Below are 17768 nucleotides of genomic sequence, written 5' to 3'. Positions count from 1 at the left end.
TTTGCAAAGGTTGATCATGGTTGAAAACAAGGCAGTATCAGACCTTGGACTAAGACAAGTATTAACTCAGTCCTTGGCTTTTGACAATGCTAATACAGAATGCAAAAGAATACTTACACCTTTAAAGGTCAGGTCAGCACCTTTGGAGGAATGAATCCAATATAAAAATGATGTGGAGTATGAGTATGGTATGAGGTACCATGGTAATGTACGGTAATGAGGCTTGGATAGAAGAGATGATTTCCAGAGGTGGAAAGAGATATTGAAGTACCAAATGTTTTAACTGTGGTACACCAAGTCATATGAGAAGAAATTGTATACAGGGTGCTACTAGAAGCAATACTTCTTCTAAGAATTAACCCAAACAGGAGATCCCAACCTTCTTGATTATGCAGAAGATGTGGTAAAGACTGACATTGGACCAATGAATGTAGATCAACAATAGACACACAAGGCAAACCTTTACTAGTGGGAAACACCTCAGGGGGACTCTCACAGGCCCCTAAATCAAATGTGATCCAAACATTTCTAGCCACTGTGGGGAAATTTTTTCTTCAGGACAATTAAATAACCCAGTGTCTAAAGAACAATACTGCACTGGATGATAGAACAGCTCTGATAGATGGATCAAAAATTTTAAAAAAAACCCATAAAATGAATATTTTGGCAGACTTCCAAAAATGAACAAAGACCAAAGCTTAGAGTATGGATTAATGGCATTGTTCTGGAAGACCTGTTAGACATAGGTGCAGATGCAACTATAATTACACTAAAGTCATGGCATCTGAATTGTCTTCCTCAAGAGGTAGATGTCCAATTTCTAGGGATTGGAACCCTATCTCAGGTAAAACAAAGTTTGAGATGTGTTGAATGCATAGGGCCAGAAGGATAGAGAGGAAGAATAAAGCCATATGTGGCAAATGTAATGGTGAATCTTTGGGGTCAAGATCTATTACAGCAGTGGAATACCCAGATTAAAATTCCTCCAATCTCAGAAGTGGAATACAGACCAATTCATGTTCCTTGGAATAATATTATAAGATCTATAAAAAAAATCCATCAACCGTTCAGGCCATACATAAACAGAATACAACTGCTGTTGAACTCTCAGAAGTACCAACATCCCTACCTTTAGAATGGCTAACTGATAAACCTGACTGGGTAGGACAATGGCCTATGACACAAGAGAAACTACAAACTTTAGAACATCTGGTTCAGGAGTATTTAAATGCTCAACACATTGAAGAATCTACCAGTCCTTGGAATTATCCTGTATTTGTTATTAAAAACAAGTCTGGTAAATGGAGAATGCTGACAGACCTGAGAGCCATTAATAAAGTAATGCAGCCTCTGGGCTCTCTAAGGAATGGGATGTCCTTGCTCTGTCTATAACCCAAAGAGTGGCCTATTATAGTTATTGACTTAAAAAGACTGTTTCTTTACCATACCTCTACAAGAAAAGGATAGAGAAAAATTTGCTTTCACGGTACCTAATTATAATAATTCCCAGCCAGTCAAAAGGTATCAGTGGAAGGTCCTTCCACAGAGACTGTTAAATAGCCCTACCCTGTGCCAATATTTTGTGCAAAAACCATTGGAAATAATTTATATGAAATTTCCACATTCTATAATTTATCCTTATATGGGTGATATCTTATTAGCTGATCCAAAGTTAGGTACCTTAGAAAGCATGTTTGAAGAAGTAAAGCAAGTTTTGCCTCACTGGGGACTACAAATAGCTTTTGAAAAGATACAAAGAGGAAATTCTATTAATTACTTAAGATATAAGATAGACCTCCAAAAAAATTAGACCCCAAAAGGTACAACTCGGGAGAAACTGATTGCAGACTATTAATAATTTTCAAAAATTGTTAGGAAGCATTTCCAACTTACAGGTTATCACTGGAATACCTAAAGATGGACTAGTAAATTTGGATAATACCCTAAAAGGGGACAAGCACTTAAATAGTCCAAGAGAATTATCAGATGAAGCTAAGAAGGAATTGGCTCTAGTAGAAAAGAAGCACATATGGATTGTGTGAATCCAGAACTCAGCTTTGTCGTATTCCCCCCCAGATACTCCCCAACAGGGATTTTGATGTAGAGGGAAGATATTATATTGGAATGGATATTTCTGCCACATAAACTGAATAAAAAATAAAAAAAAAACTTACGTGGAAAGATCTCTTATTTGATTCTAAAAGGAAAATTAAGACTTCATCAATTGAAAGGAATGGACCCAGCAGAAATTGTAGTACCTTTACCTAATGAGGAGATTTTCTCTTTATGGAAAGATAATGAATACTGGAAAAGAGCCTGCAGTAACCTTTTGGGAGAGATTAACAATTGTTATCCCCAAAGCAAGAGAATATAATTCATTAAAAAAAACAAAACAAAACAACAACAACAACAAACAAAAAAACCCTGAATGGGCCCTTCCTCACAATGTACTAAAAAAACTAATCTCTGGAGTTTCCGCATTCTATACTGATGCAAATAAATCAAGAAAGGCAGGATATAAATCAGGAGACTTAAATAAAGTGGTTCAAAGCCCCTACAATTCTTTACAAAAGGCAGAACTATATGCCATTCTTATGGTACTAATGGACTTCATAGAACCCCTCAATATAGTCACTGACTCTCAATATGTAGAGAGAGTTGTTTTACATATTGAAACTGCTGTATGTATTCCTGATAATGTGGTGTTAACTTCACTATTTATACAATTACGGGAAATCATCAAAAATAGGGAACATCCTCTAGGTATATAACAAACATCAGATCCCATATGGGTCTGCCAGGTTCTCTAGCACAAGGTAATGATGATATTGATCAGTTATTAATAGGTAATGTGCTAGTAGCCTCAGAACTTCATAAAAAGCACCATGTGAAAAGCAAGGGTTTGAAGAAGGATTTTTCCATCACTTGACAATAAGCCAAGAAAATTGTAAAAAAAAAAAGTGTCCTACTTGTTCCGTTTATAACCAAAATCCTTTATCTGCAGGAAGCAATCCAAAAGGTACACAGAGAAATGAAATTTCACAGATGAATGTGTTTCATTTTGCAGAATTTGGAAGATTAAAATATGTGCACCATACCATTGATACCTATTCAAGATTTCAGTGGGCAACTCCTTTGAGTTCTGAAAAGGCTGACTTTGTGATTACACACCTATAGAAGTTATGACCATCATGGGAATACCTGTACAAATCAAGACTGACAATGCTCCAGCATATGTCTCAAATAAATGAGACAGGGTTTTTTTTTTTTTTTTTTTTGGCATGTTACAATGTTACAGGTAAACCATACAATCCCACAGGCCAAGCAGTCATAGAAAGATCTATTCAAACTTTAAATAATATGCTAAATAAATAGAAAGAGGTAAAAATGACACCTAGAAACAGATTACATAATGATTTATTTATTAGCCATGAATTTTCTAAATGCAGATGAGAAAGAAACAGCAGCTATGGAGAAATATTGGACCACAGAAAAAACTCCTGAGCTACACCAACCAATTTACTTCAAAGATGTGTTGACCTTGGAATGTAAACAGGATACTTCCTGCATTGGGGAATGAGTTTTGCCTCTTTTTTTTTTTTCAGGAGAAGGGAAGCATACCAACAAAATTAATAAAAATCAGATTTGAACAAGAGAAACCTTGATGAGAAGTAATAGCTCATCCACCGATGTGACAACTCTACAAGATGTTAAACAAACAAACAAACAAAAAACTTAACAAACCAGGGTTGGGGCAGGGTTCTGTTTTCTGTCTTTACAGGATTAAAAAAAAAAATGCCCATCTTCCAGAAATCACAAGGCCTTGGATACTCAGACATCTACAACAGAAGGAAAAAACCTATTGGTACCATTATATATATGGTAACATCTCACTGCCTAACATCTATATATCTTTAACTCTAGAAAAGTTGTGATCCCTACTCAATTATAAATCAAGCTGGCTTTGGAGTTGTAATGTAGCTCTCTCTTTCTCTAAACCCAAGCATGTTGCTGAAAGAAAAAATTCAGAGATTCTGACTCATATCAGAAGAGCTACCTGGTGTGGGACAGAAGAAAACCAATAATCTAGGGACCATTGTCATCAAGATTCTGTTTCTTTCCATGCTTGTCCTTTCTTTTGGAGAATCATTTCTCTATCCAGAACAAATCCAAACTTTCCATTTTGATATTAATAATGCTCAAGCTTTCCACAATAAAATATGTCTTCCCAATAGCAATCTCTAAAGCTTTCGGAAGGAAAATAGGGCCCCACAACAATGACTCTACACAGTCCAGAATGATGCCATGGTACTCATGAACATTACTCAGTGATCAATCTTGGACTGAGAACTCGCCAGGACAGTTCTAAGATGAGATGGTCCATCATATTATACTTCTAGCAAGAGTCTCAGACAACCTTACCCATTATTCTGAGACTTGCTGCAGAAATTAAAGTTAGTCCATTTGAGACCTAACTATCTGAGCTTTATTACAGGACTCCACATAGATACCATTGCCCCCTAAACAGCAGGAAGCAATTCTAAGAATATGACACCTCCTCTCCCAAGAGTTTCATTATTCTCTAGCTTATGGATGATGGTTATAGGGTTGGGGGTGGAACAATAAAAGTTAGACTCAATATTCTCCTTAAGAAAGAAAAAAGGGAATGGATACGTAAGGATATTAAGGTAGATTATTGTATATACTAGTAAACTAATTTAGAAAAGTATTAGCCTTAGATAATTTGCACTGTTATGGATTCTTGTACATTGATATAAATGTAAACTATTTTTATATTCTTATTTAAGATAATTTGTATAATGATACAAATATAAAATTGTATTTGTCATACTGTATGTACGTTCTACCTCTGTTTAGAATATTTTGTATATTGATACATACTTAGGATTGTTGTCATATTGCACTACACACTTCTACTTCTGCTTAAGACATTTTGTGTATTGTCACAATTTTGAGGTCATTGTCTTTTTCTATACATTTGTTTACATACTGTTTATCTTATTTTTGTGAAGCCTAGTCCTCAGGTTATTTAGGTAGACAAGACTTACAGATTTATAGTCACCCAATCTTGTCATTTCTTCGTTTTTGTTGTTATTTATTATATTTGTGTTTTAATTTTACACATCAGCCATGGGTTCCCCCGTCCTCCCTTCTCCCGCCCCCGCTCCCACCTTCCCCCCAGCTCCTCCCCTCCATTCCCATCTCCTCCAGGGCCAAGACTCCCCTGGGGATTCATTTAAACCTGGTGGATTCAGTACAGGCAGGTCCAGTCCACTCCTTCCAGGCTGAGCAAAGTGACCCTGTGTAAGCCCAAGGTTCCAAACAGCCAGCTCATGCACTAAGGACAGGACCGGTCCCACAGCCTGGGTGCCTCCCAAACAGTTCAAGCTATTCAATTGTCTCACTTATCCAGAGGGCCTGATCCAGCTGGGGCCTTCACAGCCTTTGGTTCATAATTCATGTGCTTCCATTCGTTTGGCTATTTATCCAACTCCAGGTGGAGCTCCAGGAGTCCAATTGTTGAGAAAGAGGAGGGACTGTAAGAGCATGAATTGTTGAGACCAAGATTGGAAAAGCACAGGGACAAATTGTCAAATGAATGGAAGCTTGTCATTTCTATTGTTATGTTAGTTAGGTTGTCCATATTTACAGAAACATATGTCAGATGAATAGGTAATCTTCAAACATTTCATAGACCTAAGAATATGGCATTTAAATAACTTAGAATTCTGTTGATGTGAGACACAATTGCTCCTGGCAGCACCGATCTGATCCCAGGAGAACACTGGGCTTCTAAGACACTCTGTTTGGAAGTTTGTCTTCTTCTTGGTGCATAATGGCCTGCTGGGCCAAGAACTGCCCTTGTCTGGACTGTATGAATGCTGTCCTTTCTGGAAAGCGGGACAAAAGGAAAAGTGACTAGTGAACTCTGTCAAGACAGGGTAAGATGGTCTTTCAAAATTCCTGCTTCCAAGAATGGTCTGTCAGATATTCTAGGCCTGCAGCCAAATTGGATGGCCCATTGGTGCTGAGAAACTTTAGGTGACTATCCAGGTTGTCAGCTGTCTCTGTCTATTCTTGAAAGATTTTTGAAAATTGCTTGTATGCCTTTCCCATTTTATCAGTTATTATTATATTTCTTCTCAGGTCTTTGGTGGGGTTAAAGACTAATAGTTACAGTTACAGTTTTTAGCTAGAACATATTAAGTCCTAGATTCAGGTTCTTCAGGATAGGACAGCTTTTGGAATAATCTCTGTATCATGCCATTTACCTACGTTCTGGACATCTTTAGGTTTTAGTATGTGTCTCTTGTTTGATGTTGTTCTTGTTAGTTGTAGTTCCATTTTGTTTAGGTCATTACCCTTTATTTCTCCTGGACAATACTTGATAGTCATTCATATTGTATATAGTTTTGTGTTAGGTTAGATCTTTCTTATTTAGACAAAGGGGGGAAATGTAGTGGGTAGCTGTTCTAGCTATGACCTTGAAGCACTGCCCCTAGAGAGGTAGCAGATAACTGTTACACCTGCCTATGACCTTGAAGTACATGTACTTGGTGTGTGGCCACTAGGGACCCTAAAGACCTGGGATGCACATAGGCAGCACAGTGCTCTCTTCTCTCCCTCATGGTTTTGGATGCTGGCACTGACCAGGCAGATCTTGGAAGAAGAACAGCGTGGTACATAGCTTGGCTTTCCTGGACCCTACAATAAATACCTACGCTACAAAGAGTTACCCCCTAATAAATACTCTATGGATTTCTCACATTAGTCTGTAACAAGGGAAGAATAAATGAAATATGCATTGAAAAGGAGAGAGGGAAATGTGTATATATTCCATAAGGGTTGCTACACTTCTAAATAGCTTCCTTGTTTACTCAAGTTTAATGTTCCCACAACCAAACCATCTCACTAAGACAGACTTTTAGTTGACAGGTTCGACTATTTCAGTTTCGCTGGTGGGATCATCCACTGTGAGTAAGATGGATGGTTCAAGCTTTTCCAGGCTGTATTTGAGTCTATGTCTACATCTAAGATTCATGGCCTGCCAATATGACAATGAGAGCTAGCACCTTGTTGCATAATGATTCGGTTTCCTGTTGGATATGTTAGCTTTCTATTGCTATAGTAACTAATTACTGTAGGTTCAGTGGCATGGAACATTGTAGCATTATTATCTTGTAGTTCTGGAGGTTGGAAATTTGGCAGGGGTCTTAGTGAGATGTTAACGGAGTAGATGTCTTCTGGTGGCTAGAAAAGAATCCACTTTAAAAATTTATTGATTGACTGATTAATTAATTAACTCTGCCTTATAGAGCACTCCCCATTCCTGATCTTGTGGCTCCTTTTCTCCATTTACTCAAATGGGAGACAAATCTCTGATCGGCTGATTATCAACCCTAGTTTTCTTTTTCCATGTAAACTTACAAATACACATGTCCCAGTGATTGACGCGTGTGCATCCTGGGAGACAGATATGATTCTATCCACCATACATGGTTTAATAAAAGTGGGGAAAAGAATACAAATATTAACATACAGACTTGTTTAAAAAACTCTCTGGCTTAGGAAACCTTGGTGCTTAGTAAACTTGAAATTTCTCCTTTTCTAATTGGCACATGAAGGATCCATATATTAGCAAAGACTATTGATTTCCCTCAGGCCTGAGTCTATAACTTACTTTAATTTAGGATTACCCATTTCATTTCCTGGAGCTTCAGTTTCTTCTTTCATAAAATGCAGGGCATAGTAATGTTTTTGGAGGATTAAATTAAATTAAAAATGCATTCCTAAAAACTTGATAAATGCATTTTTTCCCTTTCTCTTCTGGATGTTTCTCTCTTGACCTTTGGAGTTGGACTTCTGGCGGGGAGATGCCCAGAATGCTTCTCAGCACAGGGGTGTGGGGATGGGGCTCTGTGTGAGGTGCAGAAGCAACGTGGTGCCAGGAATAAGAAGTGAGTGTTATATTACCACGGCAGGCTGCACTTCGCCTCTTCCACAGCCAGTGCTTTGTGTTTGTTTTTAATCTCTGGGAATGGGACCCTCTAGGGGCTTCTTTTGCTCTGTCTTTTCTTGCAGCGGAAAATGATGAGGATCAGGAAGCCAAGAACAGGATGCTCCCCAGGGCCTCCATGTGGGAGCTGCCAGGACAGTGATTTGGGGGTCTGAGTGATGGGAGCAATCAAAAAAACCTCAGTGAATTTTGGGCTGCCCATGGCCTGGAGCAAACTGTGTCCCTGTCCCTTGAACAGCTTATTATTGCCTTAGAGGATCCACTGCCTGCAACTGTGAGTGGGTTCTCTCCATGCTGTAACCATAGGCACGGGGTATTGAGGGGACTTTGTTTTTCTCTTACGTTTGCAGGAACTTGGCAGCCTTTGCCTTCCTGATTTTAGTGTCCAGGATGGAACCATACAGAAGGAGCAGAGAAGCTGGTTTTGTGGCAGAGAAACTGTTGGACTTAAGTGGCGATATTATGGAAATGCAATGAGTTTGGGTAGCTAAGCCTCTTTGCAAAATCCCAGGTGACGGCTGTTTTAGCTGAAAAAGCAGTCTGCTAATTGGGAAGTATGGCTCCCCATCTCTCCTCTAGTTTTCAGTACAACGACTCAGACCTACTGGCAGCTCACAAAGCAATCACACACATCAGCACTTTCCTTGGCTCGTGGGTGCCCAGTGGTTTCCAAATCAGATAGGTTTGAGTAGGGACTGCCTCTGGCTTAGAACGAGCAATCATTCTACCCTTCTGAACTTCAGCTCTCCAGACTGTAGAGTGACAATGGCAGCAAGGTTGGTGCGCTGATCACAGCCCCCGGCACAACACCAGGCCTCTATGAAATGCTTGGAAGCTGATACCCAGGGTTCTCTGCATCCAATCTATGCCTTTGTCAAATGGTTTTGCTGCTTGAAAAAGTCTTATATTCAAGTGTAGAAGGGTTTGCACAAAGAATGTATTGGCCTTCCCTTCAAGCATCTTTCTTTGCCCCCCGCCCCCCAGTACACATGTGGCCTTCTAGATTTGGAAATAGAGAAACAGGGTTCTCAGGAGTTAGGCTGTAGGACCACATGGTAGTTCATGGCAGAGTGAGCTAAAGGAGAAGATACCATTTTCAGTCAGACAGGCTTCTACCATCACCAGACTGGATACCTTACTATCATTTATGGATGTGCCCACCAAGGGAAGACAAAGTCAACCCTGAAAGTAAAAGGAACCGGCCCTCCAAACACAAATGCTGGCAGGGTCTACCCAGCACATTCCAGCGAAGAGGGCGAGTTCAGTTCTGGTGCCATTCGGGCAATGTGGAGGCCACATAGTTTGCCCTGGCAAGCCTATACTTGTGGAATGGAAACTTTTGGTTATCTCACCAAGATGCCTGAATCCTAAGATTGTCCAACTTCTCTTGGTGTGAGTCTAGGTTCACTGGAAACTTGTATACGTTTTGTGTGTGTGTGTGTGTGTGTGTGTGTGTGTGTGTGTGTGTGTGTGTGTGCGTATGCAGGTACTATGGAAGTCAGAAGAGGGTATTGAATTCTGGAGTTACAGGCAGTTTTGAGCCACCTGATAAGGATGAGGGGAACTGAACTCTGATCCTCTGCAAGAGCACTCAGTCTCAACAATCTCCCTCTGTGAATGGAGGCATCAGCACCCTAGCTTTATGCAGTAGTGCTGTGTCTGGTTAGTGTCTTCATCAAGCTGGATTGCTCTTTAGGTTTGCAATGTCCAAATGTCAGATCTAAGGCTTTTCTGAGGTTGGAGACTTACCTGAGGTAAGAAGTACCAGCTTCTGAGACATTAAAAAAGAGAGTCTGCTGGCTTTTCCTCAGATGATGAGCAGCTGGCATTTTAGACAATTGCATTTTATATTGTGGTACTAACCATACACTGCTCCCATCTTACTTGTGACAACCCATAGTAACTGTCTTCTATGGTGGAAAGATCTCAAGATTTGGAACCAGACAGACCTAGGTGTGGTTCTGTCTCTGCTACCATCTAGTGACATGATCTTGGGCCTGTAATTGAACATTTTTGAACATTAATCTCCCCATATGTAAAATGAAGTATTTCTTAGGACTGTTTCGAGGATGGAAAGGCTCCACAAATGTAGTTATGATCATATGTTTATTAGGAGGGATGCCCTGATGTACCATATGGATCTTTCTTCCTAGCATACAGGGTCAATCCATATGCACAGGATGGTCATCACAGACACACCAACTCCATGAACTCTTCCAGTATGTGCTTCTTAAGGAAGGTGCTGGGACTTCAGGGATATCTGTGGCCTCTGTTTTCCTCACAAAGGAAGAAAGCCTGTACCTCTCAGTTTGGTTTCATTCCCCACCCCGGGATTGCTGGGATTAGGGAGGCATGTGGAGGTTGGCAAAGTCTTGACACTTAGGATTGTAATGAGAGATCATTTTCACATGCTCAGAGATGGAAACTTTCCGTTTATCTGGGGAGAGGGAATATCAGGAACAGAATAGCATGGAAAGCTCCTAAAGTTGTTCTCTGACTTTCACATAAATGCTGTCACACACACACACACACACACACACACACACACACTCACTCACTCACTCAATCAATCAATACAAATGTGTTAACATTTCAAAGGAAAACCTAAGTTCTCTTGTTAATTGTGCCTTGGCTATGGGTCCTTCTTGATCACGGAAGCTGTTATATTGGCATCATGGGAATCATTACGTAGTCATCATGGAAGCTGTTACATCGGTATCATGTTGTATTCTTTCATTATGTAGAGTCTATTTCAAGTTGTGACAATGAATCTTCATTTTCACCTTGGCTGTGCTTAGAGTCACCTAGAAGACATTCCTCTGGGTACATCTTTGAGAGGCTTAAGTAGGGCTTAAATGAGGGTACATTTTCAGAGAGGCTTAAGTCAGGGGAGAAGTCCTACACTGAATGTGGGTGGCACCATCCCAGGGATCGGAGTCCCAGAGTGTATGAAAAGTGGGAAGGAGGAGGCCATCTGAGCACCAGCACTCACTTCTGCCTCCTTCCTGACTTCAATACAGTGTGACTAACCACTTCATGATCCTGCTGTTGTAACTGCCTGCCATGATGAATTGGACCCTCGAACTGTGGCCACAATAACCTTTTTTTTTTTTTCCCTTAATTATTTTTGGTGGAGGTGTTTGCGATAGAACTAGGAAAAGCAACTGCTACATATACTAATTATATCTATAAAAACCTTATATTGTGGTAGATAGTTCACACCTTTGATTCTAGCACTGGGGAGGCAGAGGCAGGAAGAAAATCATGAGTTCAAGACCAGACTGGGATACTTGGTGAGATTCTGTGTCAAAAACTAAAATATCAAAACAATACAACCCCCCCCACACACAACAAACAGAAAAACTAAATACGAACACACACAGAACCAGAAAAAGAAGAGAGACAAGAAAAAAAACCCAAGGAGGAAGGAAAAAGAAAGACATTCTAACACATCACATGTTCAAACGGCATTTTTCTAGGTTTGTGGCTAAGTGCATCCTTTAGGCTTCCATGCAGAATACTCATGATGGACTCCCTGGCCCCGTCTCAGTGGAAATGCAGTTTGCTTTTAAGACAGGCTTACAGACTCAGCCTCCTGCCTGCTGGCTCTTTAAGAAAGAGCCTGGCTCCTGTCTAGTCAAGAAGCATGCGCTGGACGCCTCCAGTGGTTCTCCCAGAGTCCCCTCCTTTCTGTGTGTGCTGAGGTGGGGACACAGAGCCCCTTCTTCTCCCACACCTCACTCACATGCACAAAGCCACCCATACTAACCCCGCTTTCATCTACTCGGCTGCAGTGAGTGTCAGCGTTTCCTGGATATGAGCAGTGGCCTGACACAAGCAAATGGGCCTGGAGCTACGCTACACCCCAGAACTTCTAAGGGGACCTACACAGCATTGGTTTCTCTAAACTTGGAGACCTCAACTGAAACTCTGGAATGGGATAGTTGCATTTCAATAATCTGGGTTCCTCTTCCCTTCACTTCATTGAGATATAGAGACAAGTTTCTCCCCAACTTTTACAAATAAACTCTATCCAAGGACCAGGCAAGCAGCCTCCTGGAGCATCGAGGTTCTCTGCAGGGCTTGCAGGCCATCCGTGTGTCCCTCCCATGGAAGACACCCACTGCACCTCTTGCTCTCTATCTTCATGTTGTCTAGGAGATCGGGCAGTGATCACAGATCTGAATTCTACCTCGTCATACCTGCCGAGGAAAACTGCGACAAGCACCGTGAAGACCAGTTGAAGCTTCACGTCACCACCCATGGCACCTGGAACTGATGCCATTGGGCCAACCATGATGTTCCCACCCTTATCCACCCTAGAGTCCACAGACTAGACGATGGGATGGCAGCCCACAGAGCAAGGAGGGACATGAGCTGAATAGGGAAGTAATGCAGCCTCCTTCAGAGGTAATCCTTTGAAAAAGAGGCAGTGTGGGGATGATACGCCATCACCTATGCTCGATCTTACTGTCCTGGAACCATCAGCATGAGGATAAACTAGACATCATTCCAGTCTCTTCAGGGTCAAGTGTGAGTAGCTTGAGTGAAGTCTTCTCTCGTCCTTACCGCTAGGTGGAAGAGAGAACTCAAGGAGAGATGAAGGAAGGCAGAACAGTGCCCCAGTCTGCAACACCAGTTCTAGATGCTCTGAAGGGTAGGCGCAGGGTGCTGAACCATCTATGAGAGTGAGGTGGGTGGAGCAACTTTCAGGAGTGGAAATGTGTAAGCCTCCAGAACTGAAGTCGGGTCTTGCAAGGAATCCAGAAGGGGAGTCTACAGAGCATAGTCTGTAGTAAAAATACAGGGGGAGCAGGTAGCAGCTGACAGAAACTAAGGGATTGCCTTGCAGAAACTCCTCATTCAAGACTATCATGAGGCTGGTGCCCTTCCCACCGATGACACCAATAATGGAGGGACATGAAGGAGCTACCCAAGCACCCAGGAACACTATCCTGCTCGGTCACCCAAGCTCCACTCTCCTCTTACTCTTTACACACTCTCTACTCTTTATTGCCATGAACTCATGGAGTTTCCCCGCCTGCCTCTTTAAAACCAGGAACTCTCCAAAGTGCTGAAGACAGGCAGCCTTCAGACTCTAGCCTGGAGGACCACCACAAGGTCCGTGGTTGTGTTCTGAGTTGAAGGAAGCCACAGCATTTGCCCAGCAATTGCCACCTGTTTGGCACTCCAGGGAGCTGTCTTTTTTTTCCAGCACTTGAGTCTGGGCTGCCTGAATGTCCACTTACCCTGTAGGGACTACACCTCAGCCATTTTATTATCTTTCTCATTTGGACCCAGTTACATGGCACAGTGCTGGTGTGCACTAAACATTTAGTACCTGTTTATTAAATGAAATCAAAGAATAAATGGATTCTTAATATTTTTTTGAAAATTTCATTTCCCCTAAACCCAATTAATTTCAAACTCAGGTATTTCTACTGTAGTGTAGCAATAGTAAGATAATGGTGATAATAACTGCAGTTATTATACTCTGGTACATGCTAGGATGTGTATAAAAATGTGTGTGTGTGTGTGTGTGTGTGTGTGTGTGTGTGTGTGTGTGTGTGTGTGTGAACGCTAGGTCCTGTTAGCAGCCTTCCCCAAGGAGACTCAGAAATCTCAGAAATTGAGAACCTGATTTTACAAGAGTGACCATTAGGTGGCGATGTGACATTGGTATTCCCCTGCTCCTTGCTGCTAGGTCTTAGGAAACTCCTGTAACAATTCTGAGGAGCTGTTGGGATATCTGAAGGACTCTTGGTGGCCAAAATGGCCAAGATGGGAGTCCATGCATCAAGCCTTGTAGTTGGGGTTGGGGGCTTTCCAAGTGTCTGTGGGGATTCTTTTGCGAGGACCGTCAATAAACCAGGATGAATTTTCTGTCAACTCAGAGTGACACACTTCATCTTAATTCAACTCTAGGAGTCATTATTAAATCTCAGTTCTCACCAACACCCCCTCTGTCTTCACACCTCTATTTTAGTCTGGAATGGAATGGGGCAGCATGGAGGCCATTAGTCACATTTATGAAGGGCTATGAAGGGCATGCTTAGGCATTTAATGTTACATTCAAATAAGGCTGCACACAGGGTTATTCTGCCGCTCCCAATGTTAAAAGGCTCATCTGTTACATGAGAAATATTTAATTTATTGCACAAGAAACATTGAACTTACATCACATTTTGTCCTCACTTTTAATGTATCTTCATTTGAAAACAGTTTCTCTTTTTAAAATTAGATTTACTCATTTTGTGAATGTTTTGTCTACATACATGTATGTGTACCATGTGTGTGCTTGGTGCCCATGAAGATTAGAAAAGGAAATCAGATTCTCTGGAATTGAAGTTACAGATGGTTGTGAGACACCATGTGCGTGCTAGGAATCAAACCCAGGTCCTCTAAAAAAGCGGGAAGTTCTTTAACCACTGAGCTGTCCCTCCAGCCCTATATCTTCATTTTTAACATATCAGAAAATTCAAACATTGGAAGCGTTCAAGACTTCTCTCTCGGGTTTTCAAAAGTGGTCTTGTACCAGTCACTTGAAATGCTTGAGGTCTTACCAAAGGGATCACCTAAAAATGCATCTTCTAATTCTGTGGATTCTATGCTTGTTCACTTAGGTGTTCCATGATGTCCTTGAAATCCCATATTGCTCATCTACCACCACAACGATATTGGATAGAAATAACCATAAAAGCTCAATAACTTCCCAATGAGTACGTTTTACTTACGTGTCTGGAGTCAGATGGTGCCTAGTCATAGGTTCTGCTCACCTCTTTGGGGTTACCTGGCTGATGGTCAATTTAGGTTAGCCTTTGCTGAGGTGATTTGCTGGGGTCCTCCCTTCTGGACTAGCAGAGTAGTCCAGATTGGCCTAATTGGCAGATGCTCAAATGCCTAACACTGCATGAAAGTCCATCCCACAAGCTTCATCTTGTGTTGTTCTCATCATCTTACTGACCCAAGTCAGCTACATAGATAAGCTCAAAGTCAAGTGGGACCTACCACAGTAGGGAGGTGCAGGCCAGCTACATGGTCAAGGCCATGATACAGGAAAGAGTAAAGTTCAGGTACCACTGATGCTACCTGCCATGGAGTGGATATGAAGATGCTATGAACCTTCCAGAAAGATGTGCTAAGGCTTTCTCCAGTTTCTCACCATGTCCACAAGATCGATGTCATCTGATATAGGCAAATCCTTGAGTTCAAGGGCTTAACATTTTGTTATTCATATACCTTCAAAGACTACATAGAAGACAGAGACTTTGGACATAACTGGGTGCTTGTGTTGAGTGAATGGATCTTTCCCATCTGTAAGCCCTCTCTACTAGAGTCTAGAGAGGTGTAATGGAACTAAATAGGACTTTTACCTTCAAGGACATTTTAGCACATGTGTTTTCTGAAAGCCATTGCTCAGAGGTTGGGTCAGGAGGTGGGCAGATGTTCTGCAGTCTCACCCCAAATAAGGTTTGTAACATTAGGATATCTTGGAGGCTGAAAGTCAAGAAGAGACAAGTGCTAAATGAGGTGTAATAATTGCAAGAACTCAACTTCTGTAGTTGCCAGTATAGGTTATCCTGAAGAAACTGTACATTGCACTCATAAACAGATATGCTAGCTTTAAAAAAATGTAAGGAGAGACCTCTTAGTTATTGGTGTCACAAAGTGAATAATGAATTTTCTTAGCTGTTCATTCCAGAATCTCTCTCTGAAAAGGAAATTGCCTCTGTCCTGGAGAATACCTTGATAAGATGCTCAGGGTGGAAGGTCAGACCTTGAAGGCATGGGTGTCCAAGGAAATAAATTGTTGGTTTCCTTCTTGCAAAGAAGGAAGGAGAAAAAAGACAGAGGAGAGTGGAATAAGGGAGAGATAAGGCCCGAGGAGCCAGTAGGAGACCCATGGAGGAGGAAAGGGTGAGATAACCTTGTGAGAAAACTTGCAAGAAGTCTGGAGCCTTGGAAGAAACAGTCCAGACTGTGGTTTTTAGTAGATTGTTGGAAGGCACTGCATGGGACGTTCCCACGTGATTCCAAAGCACACCACTCACACCTGCATCTGCAGTTTCTCTGCTTTCACTTTATGTCTGCTCTCCTTACCTTTCAGGAGAAATGAACAAAAGGATGGATCTTCAGGATGAATGTGGTTCACACTGGTACACAGCAGAGTTAGAAGCAGGAGCCTAGGGACTGAGACTTTCAATTTGAGGACCAGAGGTCCTAGCAAACAGGCAAAAGCTTTGGGTGCTCACAGGGAGTATGGTGCACCTGACACCTGCTCTATGACCTTCTTAACTTGGGGAATGCTCGGCTAGTTTCTTCTGTCCTGTCTCGGTCTTCTGATTTCATGGGGTCTTGGGAGAGTACCGTGTGGGTTCATGGGCACACAAGGCATATATGCCCGGCACTTGCTCTCATGGATGGGATACCAGCTTTCACTTTCCCCACCATCACTGTCATTATTGCTCTTTCATGGCTGATCCCTAAGCAGCCTTGGCCTGGTTGTTGAGAACTAGCACACGACTAAGACTCAGAAAGCCAGGGTGGAGTCTCAGCTGCACATGACCTTGAGACAATCACTTTGCCCTTTGAGACCTCAGGCTCCACCTTCCTCTACCTCTGTAGAAATTCTGGTCAGATTTTCTCCAATGTTTGTTCCCCTGCCCCTGCCCCCTACTTTGTGGGAGACTCCACAGCTCCATCTCATAAAGTCTGTTGGTCTTGACATTGGAAGAGGCAACCCTGGCTTACCATCCACAGTCCACTCGGAAATCCATTTTCCCCACTCAGCATAAATGCCGAAGCGAGACCGACTCAGTGTGTTTGTTTACGCCCCTTGGGAAGTTATTTCCCTTTTTACTTAATTACCTAAGACCCAGACATTGCTCTGCAAAATTCCCTTCCAATGCATTTTGTAAAGTCATCTAGACTTCCTCATTTGGTGCTTCGATGAAAATGCACAGTCTTCCCCGGGCTTTAGCAGTGTGTTAAATAGTTGCACCTCCGGTGAGAAGGTCAACAGTACACACAAGGGTTCAGAGAGGAAGATAGAGAATAGGACCCAGAGTCAGCAGGGAGTTTGCACTCCAGCACCCAGGCAGAGTCCTGACCTCCTGGGAATGATGCTAGCTCCAGGCATCATCTTATCTAAATCTCTATCATAATCCGAGGCAGAGCAGAATTCTCACTCTCCATCCCTTCACAATACCATCTCTGCCTGACTTAGTCTGGGTCCTGGGGAAGGAAGGACAGGCCTGGTTGGTTGCTTTCTGGGATGCAGCAGCTCATCCCCTGCTAGTGTCAAACTTAGTTTGTCCCCCCCCCCACACAATTCTCTTGGTTGAGTTGTACTTGAGCACTAAGCATGTCCTGGATGCAAGGCACTGTTCTTAGGTTCCCAATGCAGTTCCTGACGGGATGGCAACTTTGAGTCAGGTGCCACCTTTCTCACTGTTTGTTGATACTGTCCTTAAGCATTTTTTAACCTTTTCTGACCTATGTTGTCCTCCCTGCTTCTTCTATAAAATGAGCTTGACATGGTAGTTAGCCTTTTATCAAACACACCTGTGTCACGTGCTTGAGATTCAATGTTCACATCCAGAAAAGTGGCTCAGAGTCGTTATGGAAAGCAAGCCATTTGAGGCGACATGTCTCATGTCCAACACAGGATGTCAGACAGAGGTTGTACTACATGGGGGCAAACGGTATGAAGGTCTGAAATGATCAGGGG

Source organism: Onychomys torridus, chromosome 8, assembly GCF_903995425.1.
Source record: "Onychomys torridus chromosome 8, mOncTor1.1, whole genome shotgun sequence".
NCBI classification, from domain to species: domain Eukaryota; kingdom Metazoa; phylum Chordata; class Mammalia; order Rodentia; family Cricetidae; genus Onychomys; species Onychomys torridus.
Note: the sequence above shows the minus strand (reverse complement) of the source record.